The following is an 8730-nucleotide window of genomic DNA, read 5'->3' as shown; positions in this document are numbered from 1 at the left end:
CAGAGGAACACTGAATAGTAATTGGATCTTTATCCCAACTGGCCAAATTAGAGTCATTAGTGATTCTCAAACTTTAGTGAATCACATCCTGTTCTTCACTTAAAAACTAATTTGGGGGGGCTGGAGAGATGGCTTAGTGGTTAAGCGCTTGCCTGTGAAGCCTAAGGACCCTGGTTCGAGGCTCAATTCTCCAGGTCCCACGTTAGCCAGATGCACAAGGGGGTGCAAGCGTCTGGAGTTCGTTTGCAGTGGCTGGAGGCCCTGGCGCACCCATTCTCTCTCTCTCTCTATCTGCCTCTTTCTCTCTCTGTCTGTTGCTCTCAAATAAATAAATAAAAATAAACAACAACAAAAAAAAACTAATTTGGGGGACTAGAGAGATGGCTTAGTGGTTAAGGCACTTGCCTGTGAAGCCTACAGACCCAGGTTCAATTCCCCAGTACCCACATAAGAAAGATATACAAGGTGGAACATGCATCTCAAATTTTGGGGACTCACCTACTCTTCTACCTTCCAAAGTATTGCAGATGACACCTGAACTACCCTTTCAGAAACACTAATTAGCTGAAACATTCAATAATTAAGTGACAGTCTACACATGAATAAATTACTTTGGAAAGATTGACATATTTTAGGAACTGAGAACCAAACTATGTCTTCTGATTAAAAGCCCCTAACATGGTAAAGAATGGTGGGTTGTGACCAGTAAGGGACACTACAAATTGCTTAGCATCATTTAAAAGCAATCTTGGGCTAGGGGATGGCTCTGTGTTTAAAGTGCTTGTTTGCAAAGCCTGACAGCCTAGGTTTGATTCCCTAATACCCACATAAAGCTAGATGCACAAAGTGGCACATGTCTGGAGTTCATGTGCAGCAGCAAGAGGCTGTGGCTTGCTCTCCACCCCACCCTCCCTTCCTCTCTCCTTGTAAATAAATAAACATTTTTTAAAAAGTAGTCTGGTGACTCTTTAGTCAATATAAGCATGCTTCGGAATAAGTGTTTGGACTTGAGAATGAAGAACATTTGAGAAGATACAAGGCTGGAGGTAAAAAGAATAATCTCATTGAGAGGTTGTTTCAGTCATTCAGGTTGGATAATGGCAATATGAAGGAAAAGTATCCAAGTGACAGTAGGAGGCAGATCCAGGCACAAGGATATCAAGAGATGAGCCAGGCTGGTGGTGCACGAATTTAATCCCAGCACTCAGGAGGCAAAGGTAGGAGGACTGCTGTGGGTTTGAGGCCAGCCTGAAACTATATAGTGAATTCTAAGTCAGCCTAGGCTAAAGTGAGACTGTACCTTGAAATACAAACAAAAAAACAAAAAAAAAAGGAGTTGATAGTATAGGGATAGGACAATGCATTGTAAGTACTGATGGGTAAGAATAAAGACGAGAGATAACACAGGATGTGCAGATTACATTTGTAATCATGGCCATGCCAACATATATCAGAAGTGTTTACAACATAATAGAGATATACTTCCTTTAAAGGGTTTCTGGGCTGGGCGTGGTAGTGCACACCTTTAATCCCAATACTTGGGAGGCAGAGGTAGGAGGATCACCGTGAGTTCAAGGCCAGCCTGAGACTACATAGTGAATTCCAGGTCAGCCTGGACCAGAGTGAGACCTTACCTCGAAAAACTGAAAAATAAAAATAAAATAAAGGGTTTCTGGGGGACTAGAGAGATGGCTTAGTGGTTAAGACACTTGCCTACAAAACCGAAGGACCCAGGTTCAACTCCCCAGAACCCACATAAGCCAGATGCACAAGGTGGCACATGTATCTGGTGTTCAATTGCAGTGGTTAGAAGCCCTGGCATGTCCATTCTCTCTGGTTTCTGGGGCTAAGAAGATAACTCTGTCAGTAAAGTGCTTGTCTTACAAGCATGAAGATGTGAGTTCAATCCTCAGAATTTGTTTTTGTTGTTGGTGGTGGGTTTTTTTTTTATTTTTTGTTTTTTAAATAGAAACTTTGTATGGACACATCAGGTATTGGTACCAACATTTCCATCCTTCCTGCCCCCATTCTGCTGAGGGTCCTCCTCAGTGGGATTGCTGGCAATTACCATGGGGTTGTGGCTTATGAGATGTGAAAGCAGCAATCAGTTAATATAGGGAGGGTTTTTTTTTTTTTTTAAAAAAAAGAGGTTTCTATGCTCCTTCCTCTTTTAAAGTAGTGTGACCTTTGTCACACAATATAATGCATAAATGGGCTGGGAAGCTCAGTGGTATAATTACCTAGCATGTGTAAGGTGCGGTGCTGGGAGGGAGAAACAAACAGAAAGGGAAAGGAAGAAAATGAATCTGCTTGGTACTTTCACCTGGATTCATCTGTATAACTAGCCCAAGGATACCACTCCTCTGACTTACAAAAGAGTGGCATCACTTAACTTGTTTCTATACCCTAGAATCTAGGTTCTAGATTCTCCTAACTAGAATAAGATGGTACTACTCTGTGCAGATGGTTTCTTTCAACATGAAATTGATCAAAATTGTTGCAGCTTGGTAAACATAGTGATATCTGGTCTGATGCCCAGACAAGACGAACACCGGTGTTGATGTGGTTATTTGTGCCAAACACTGTCTAATAACAGAGTGCGGGCAACAGAGGGGTATTCCTGGCAAAGCTTTGGCTGAGCCCACCCTCAGCAGCCTTTGGTGTATCTCCCTAGGATCCTGAGGGCTCTTGGCCATCTAGTCTGGAGGCCCCTGAGCTCAGAAGAGCTGACCTGCTTTATGGACACCAAGTCCTCATTTTCCTGACTTCACCAGCACTACAAGGATCTTAGGGCTAGTTGAAGGCTCTCTTTGGGAGAGAACGGGCCATCTCCTAAAAAAAACAAAACAAAACAAAACAAAAAACAGAGAAACCCTTACTGGCTGGATGCATAGTGCCTCAGAGGGTGACATCTTTGGAAAGAAAGAAAATAAATAGCAAGTTTAAGTACCTGCTGGAGAGAAAGGACATGAGGATGCAGAGCAAGTGCTCTGAAGACTACAGGAAGTAATGACCGAGATCAGCTTCACATAGCCAGAGGCAAGGCCCGCTCTTCCTCTGGACTTGAGGAAGAGATCTGTATCTGGTGGTGTCTCCGATTCTCCACTGAGATCTTAGCAGGAGGGAGGTGGGGATGGGGCTGAAGCTTGACAAGGTTTGCCATAGCTGCTGAAAAGAGGATGAATTGACCAGAAAAAAAAAAAAAAAAACAGATTTTTTTTTTTCCCACAGAGTTAAAGGTTCATTTGAGGTTAAAGACCACCCATTTAAGTCACATGTCACATACACTAAATTTTGTTTTGTTTTGTATTGTTTTCTCTTCTCAAGTTGCATAAAGTAGCTTTACAATGCCACAGAGAAAAAGCATAATGGGTTGGTCCAGGGAATAGGATTTTTTATGGTGAGTTTGACAGGAGGACAATGGGACAAAGGAGTTGACTATACAAGCAGAATGTGTTTGAAGTAATGAATGATGAAATCCAAGTTAGATATAAAAGGAGAAAGTAGACAGGACAAAGGAGATGGGAAATGAAACCTTAATAACTAATCTACTTATAAAGTTGAACACACAGTTACTCTAAAGCCCAACAGTCTTGCTTCTAGGTTATTTACTAATAGGAAATATAAACATATATCCAAAAGGCCATGTGGTCATGTTTGGGGCTACTTTGTTGATAACTTTGTGAACAACTTTCAACATACGAGCCTTTTGGAGGGACTCTTCATAGCCAACTCACAAATGGTGAACAGATAAACTGCTACATGCATAGAATGAGGTTCAGCCCTAGAAAAGAATGTCAACTGCTGAAAAGTACAAAATAGAACTGAATCCCAAAAGTATCATATTAGGTGAGAGAAGCCAGATACAGAATGGTAAGCCTATATGATTCCACTTCTTTGATATTTTTTAAATATTTAATTTTTATTATTATTTTTCTTTTTGGTTTTTCAAGGTAGGGTTTCACTCTAGCCCAGGCTGACCTAGAATTTACTATGTAATCTCAGGGTGGCCTCGAAATCACAGTGATCTTCCTACCTCTGCATCCCAAGTGCTGGGATTAAAGGCATGCGTCACCATGCCAGGCTTAAATATTTTATTTTTATTTATTTATTTGGCAGAGGGTGGGGAGAGAGAATGAATGGGTGCGCCAGGGCCTGCAGCCACTGAAAATGAACTGCAGATGTGTGCGCTCCCTTGTGCATCTGGCTAACATGGGTCCTGGGGAATCAAACCTGAGTCCTTTAGCTCTTCAGGCAAACACTTTAACCGCTAAGCCTTCCCTCCAGTCCTTTCTTTGATATTTTTAAAAAGATATAGATGTACAAGAAGAAATTAAATGAATGCTTGTTAGGGCCTGGGAGGGGTGGGAAATGCTCGAGAGAGAGCTTATGGAGTCATAGTGAATATGCTGTATTCCTTGTCCATGGGCTGGTTGTGTGATGACATTTACCTGACCCCTTATAGACTGCATACAGTTGTCAAAAGTATGAATAGCATTTTAGGTGAATTATACCCCAGTAGAAATGTAAACATATTGCTATAATTTGAACGTGGGTTGTACCCCAAAGGTTTCTTGGTATGGTTCTGTTGAGGTGGTAGGACCTTTAAGAGGTGGGTCTCAGTGAAGATAACATACATTTAAACACATAATCGTGGAAACTACCCTCAGGATTGACACTGGTTTTGAAGAATGAATTACTTGCCAAGAGAGTGGGTTGTTATAAAGTAAGGCCGCCCCACATGCCAAGGGGACCTTCACTGGAGGTTGAAAAAAAATGCTGTTTCCTGATCTTCTTCAAAAATACCAAGCTTCAGGTATTTAATTTTAGCAACAGAAAACATACTAACATATATGTATATATGTATGTATGTGTGTATGTATGTATGTGTGTGTGTGTGTGTGTGTATGTATATATATATATATATATATATATATATATATATATATATATATATATATATATATATATATATTTCCAAACCAAGACTTATGTGTAATTGTTCACGGCAGTTTTTCTTTTCTTTCCTTTTTCTTTGTTTCTTTCCTTCTTTCTTTCTTTCTTTCTTTCTTTCTTTCTTTCTTTCTTTCTTTCTTCCTTCCTTCCTCTCTCTCTTTCTTTCCTTTTTTTTTTTTTTTATTTTTGAGGTATGGTTTCATTCTATCCCTGGCTGACTTAGAATTCACTATGTAGTCTCAGGGTGGCCTTGAATTCACAGTGATCCACCTACGTCTGCCTCCCAGTTACTGGGATTAGTGTGTACCACTATGCCTGGCTTTTTTCTTTTTTTAAGATTTTCTTTTCTTATTTGAGGGGGAGGGATTCATGGCAGGTTTTCTTATTTATTTATTTATTTGAGAGAGAAAGAAAGAGGGAGAGAGAGAGAATGGGTGCGCCAGGGCTTCCAGCCATTGCAAACAAATTCCAGATGCATGTACTTACTACCTTGTGCATCTGGCTTACATGGGTTCTGGGGAATTAAACTGAGGTCCTTTGGCTTTGCAGGCAAGCGCCTAGCGAGTCTCTCCAACCCCAGCTTTTCTTACATGACTAAAACCCGGAACTATTTCTAAAGTCCAAGAATTAGTGAATGTGCAACGTAGTGCTAGTCAGCATTGAAAGATAAGTCCAAGAAGTAAAAGAAGAGGCACGATGCTGTGTACCTATAGTTCAAGATACTTGGGAAGCTCAGACAACAGGATTTTTTAGCCTGGCCTGCTGCCCACGCCTTTAATCCCAGCACTTGGGAGGCAGAGATAGGAGGATCACCATGAGTTCAAGACCATCCTTAGGCTACACAGTGAATTTCAGGTCAGCCTGAGCTAGAGTGAGACCCTACCTCGAGAAATCAAAAAACAAAAGAGGATTTCTTGATTAAGAATTCAAGGCCGACTGGAGGTCCACTCCATGGGGGGGGAACACATCCCTGATACTGAAAACTTAAAACAGGGGTAGTCAAGAGCCCTAGGGGTGTAACATCTGCTGATGTCTGAAAAAAATGTATATACTATGCTTATCAAACTGCCCAGTAAGCACTTCTCTTAATATTCATACCCTTATATTAATGCTACTCTCACTTTGGGTAGAGAATCTTCTCTTTTCAGATGGCAGTGACCTTGGGATGACTCAGAAGGTGCCATAGAACTGGAAAGAAGTGACTGGGGTACTGAGTAACATCTCGATCACACCTTCCAAGGCTCAGGGTCTAATGCGGAAGAGGTGGCGGAAAGAATGTAAGAGCCAAAGGAAGGGTAGGACTCCTTACAACGTGCTCCCTCCAGACATAAAATGGCCGGGGTATCCATGACCTCATGGTCCCTGACACTACCTACACAAGACCATCATAAGAGGATGAAAAGACCATGACATCAAAATAAAAGAGAGACTGAAATGGGGAGGGAATATGATGAAGAATGGAATTTCAAAGGGGAAAGTGTGTGTGTGGGGGGTATTACCATGGGATATTTTTTATAATCATGAAAATGTTAATAAAAATTGAGGAAAAGTAAATAAATTTAAAAAAAAAAAAGAAAGAATTCAAGGCCATGGCTGATGCCTTTGCTGGCTTAGAAATGTCCACTCTGCTTTGACCTCAGCTAGGAGTGTTTCCATTTCTTTTATGACTTGGCCTTTGTCTTTAGCAGTAATCTTTGCTTTTCCAGGATCCCTCCTCTTATTCTAAGCATTTTCTCCATTTTAGGAAACAAAATGGGTGGAAGAGGGTAAATAATAAATTATTATGTAGCAAATTCCTCCAAATTGAAATACTCCCTCAGGAAAGGAGGAGTCAGGGAGTTAAGTCTGAGAGAGCTGAAACTTAAAAGGTCACAGGACCACTTCCCAAGGTTATAAAAGCAGTAAACAACTGTTGAGGGGCAGACTGACCACTGTTGGGTAGCAACTTTGTAAACTGAAAAGGTTGCAAGGGTTGGGGGCCGTGGCACATGCCTTTAATCCCAGCACTTGGGAGGCCACCCTGAGACTGCATAGTGAAACCAGGTCTGCCCAAGCTAGAGTGAAACCCTACCTCAAAAAAATAAACAACTCTCCATAGTGAATTCCAGGTCAGCCTGGGCTAGAGTGAGACCCTACCTCGAAAAACAAACAAACAAATAAACAACAACAACAAAAAGGCTGCAAGATCCCCCCCCCCTCAGAATACATGGGTGGGGGCTTTCTGGCCAGCTGAGATGCCTGCAAGTTCGGCACTGTCCTCCAGAGACGTAGCATAGGTGAGACATCACCTATGCTGGGGTGGACTTTTCGGTGATGTTGTTGCCTTTAAGTTAACCATACTCCTGTTAATAACCCCTCCCCCTGCTGTGTAAGTAACCCCGATAAACTCATTGGCTCATCAGAACTGATTTGGGTGCCATGGTGCTTTGGTCTGTTGTCTGTGCCCTATTTGGGGTGAATAGACATGTGCTTGTTTAGACCATTCATCTTAGCCTTTCCCTAGCCTCCAAGCTTCTTCCTCCATCTTTTTTTTTTCTTTTTTTGGTTTTTCCAAAGTAGGGTCTTACTCTTGCTCAGGCTGACCTGGAATTTACTATGTAGTTTCAGGGTGGCCTCGAACTCATGGTGATCCTCCTACCTCTGCCTCCCAAGTGCTGGGATTAAAGGCGTGCGCCACCACACCTAGCTGCCTTTCTTCCTCCATCTTGATTCCTGGCTTTATCTACTTTGTTTTCTAATCTGGAAACCTTGCAGGTGGTGTCCTTTTTCCCCCAAGCTCTTCATCCTACCTGTCCTTGAATTGTCTCTTGAAGTTGAAATCACAACTCTTCATTTTAGCTACTTTGATCTGAAATGTTGCAATAGCTGATGGAATAGATGCCTTCTGTGTGCCCTTCCCTTCTACCCACGCTTATGAAATACCCAAACATGCACAGGAATGTGGTGAGGATCACAAATGGCTACTTAATTCTTATTGTCTCACAAAAGCAAGCTATGCAGTTTTCCTGAGATTTAAAAAAAAAAAAAATATATATATATATATATATATATATATATATATATCCTAAGTTCTAGAAAAGCTTTTATTTGTCTAAAGGTAATTGAAAAAAATGTAACAGTCGATTCCCTGATGTAAATTTTCAGTTTTGGGTTTTTTGTTTACAGGACTGGTGATCAAACCTTGTGCAAATTTGGCAAGTGGTCTACCACTGAGCTACCACCCAGCTCGCTCTCTTAAAACTATTTATTTGAGGAGCTGGGTGTGGTGGCACATGCCTTTTATCCCAGCATTTAGGAGGCAGAGGTAGGTGGATCACTGTGAGTTCAAGACCACCCTGAGACTACAGAGTGAATTCCAGGTCAGCATGGGCTAGAATGAGACACTACCTCGAAAAACAACAACAAAAAAATTATTTGAGAGGGAAAGTATGGGTGCACCAGGGCCTCTTGCCACTGTAAAGAACTCCAAATGCAAGTGCCTCTTTGTACATCTGGCTTTATGTGGGTATTGGGAAATTGAACCCAGGCCAGTAGGCTTTGCAAACATAAAACTTTAATCACTGAGCCATCTCACCAGTCCTTTTAAATTTTATTCATTTATTTGAGAGGAGGAAGAGACCTGGTTCTCTTTTCTAAAAAATTTTAAAAATGTTACTGAGATTAAAATGGCCCATGATTATGAGTGAGAGAGAGCCTAAGGCAAATCCTAGTGTCCAAGAGCTAGAGGAACTGGCTGAGCTAAAGGGAACCAGGAAAGAGTGTCTTCTGCAGTGA

This window comes from Jaculus jaculus, chromosome 1, assembly GCF_020740685.1.
Source record: "Jaculus jaculus isolate mJacJac1 chromosome 1, mJacJac1.mat.Y.cur, whole genome shotgun sequence".
Taxonomy (NCBI): Eukaryota; Metazoa; Chordata; class Mammalia; order Rodentia; family Dipodidae; genus Jaculus; species Jaculus jaculus.
Note: the sequence above shows the minus strand (reverse complement) of the source record.